Genomic DNA, 1,983 nt, shown 5'->3' with positions numbered 1-1,983 from the left:
ATTTTAATAAACTACAAAATTTTATTCTTAAATTAAAATACTTAGAGACAGTTGCCAAATTAACATTTGAGTATATCTTGACATTAGAGAATAAAAATTGAATGTGCTGTGAAGTTTAGGCATAGTTAAGGTGAAGACAAAGTCTTGCAGCCTGCTGCTTATATCTCAGTAATAAAATAATGACTGATGCTTTTAACTTGCAATATAGAAGTTTTAAAAATATTGCTGTTTTGAAATCTGAGACAGCTAACATTTTAATAAATCACTGCTGTGTGGGAAGGTAATGGATACTCCTTGAATGAATAATGCTTCAAACATATTTGCTAATATATGTAATATTAAGATTCTTGATTATGTAGCTATTATAATATACCTTATGTTGATTAATTGGTATTTGAAAATAAGTACATTCTTCCCTCTGAACAATGTTTTGGAGAAAATGCATTGGTTTCCAGGAACACAGCTCCAGTCATATTTTACTCTGCTAATTTGTATTTATTTTTAACAATCTCATCTGGAAACTAAAATAGGACTTAGACCAAAAGTCCAGTGAATATGACTTTACTCCATTTTTGTCTGCTTGTTCACTTACAATCATTATTTCCCTGCAAATTTTCCACTTAGTCTATTAAAAATTAAGGCAATGGAAGTTCTCTAAAATGTTTAGCTCTTTTTTTGGAGTCTCCGGGTGATTGCAGCCTTGTGCAAATCTGCTTCTTCCAATGTGAATGTTTCATGTAGTAACTTGAGGAAAGGAAATGCTGCTGCCAGAGGAAGGGAGAACTTCTCTGAGATCCTTAGTATTTTCCAATGAAGTCTTTGATGTGGCTTACCCAAAATTTGTAGGATGCAGCTCAAGCAGCGTTTAGAGGGACATGAATAGCTATAAATGCCTGTGGGAAATATAAAATTTCTGGATGATCTTTTTCTAATTGGCTAACAAGATTTGTATTTTAGTGAAGTGTTCCAGACTATTTAGTGGGACAACAGACAGAGTATCTTTATTCTCATCCTCAATACTCTTTGCTTTAGAAAAATTTTTGGTGTGGTGCTTTTCAGTCTGTGATCCTGTCCTGTGAAGGGCTGCAATATAGGCTTCACTGACATACCTACTTCATTTTCCTCATCTTCAACTTTAATATCCACCTCTTCTTAATCAAAAATCCCGTGTAACTCTAAAGGTAATTCCTCTTTTTGATGGAGTTCAGAAACCACTGACTTGAGTCATCAGAATAACTTCTGAAATCATTAGACACTTAGAATTCATTTTTCCATAATCTTTTATACTGACATTTACCTGTTCTTTTCCGTGGATGACAAGCAGTTAGCACCAATCTTCTGAGCTTCTTTCAATGTCTGTTAACAAAATATTCAATTTGTTTGTAGATTATCACTAAGAGAGTGGTTGTCAGATCCTGTTTCACAGATCCATTCTTTTTTCAGACCCATCCATTATTTTTGTTCCTTTTCTCCTAAAAGCCTGAGTGTGTGGTTGCATATCCTACTTGTAAGTCCTTTTAATTCTTCTATGTGAGCTGCTGCCACAGCGTGGCAACTGATAGGTGATGTGGTTCCGCAGCTGGGAAATGAACGTGAACCCAGGCCGCCAAAGTGGTGAGAGTGCTGAACTGTATCCACTAGATCATCAGGGCTGGCTCCCAAACCCATTTATTCTTGATACTTTCAAGATTATCTATATCTTTCATTCGCTTTTGTCCTATTCTGGGAGCCATGGCCTCATCTTCAATTTCTTCAGGGGACCTGAGTCCCTGCTACAGCTTTCAACCTGCTCAACCTGGCTCCACAGCCACTTCACTGGAACCCTGACACAGGGAATGTGATGCCCTGAACCCTTGTTATTCTTTTTTTTCTTTAATTTAGAAAATTTAATGATATATTTGTATAAAAATAGGAATGTTTGAGAAGTTCTTTTATTTAGTATTCTATTTATTCTATTCTTTATATCGTTCTGCTTCAAACTAT

The 1,983-nt window shown here is 35.4% G+C and overlaps 1 pseudogene; it reads right to left on the bottom strand.

Annotated features, from left to right (window-relative positions):
* Positions 1-663: 663 nt before the first annotated feature.
* Positions 664-1,706, bottom strand: LOC124244633 (UBX domain-containing protein 2A-like; annotated as a pseudogene).
* Positions 1,707-1,983: the final 277 nt, after the last annotated feature.

Source organism: Equus quagga, chromosome 9 (genome assembly GCF_021613505.1).
Source record: "Equus quagga isolate Etosha38 chromosome 9, UCLA_HA_Equagga_1.0, whole genome shotgun sequence".
Lineage (NCBI taxonomy): Eukaryota > Metazoa > Chordata > Mammalia > Perissodactyla > Equidae > Equus > Equus quagga.
The sequence above is the reverse complement of the archived record's forward strand: the minus strand, read 5'-3'. Positions and strand labels throughout refer to the sequence as shown.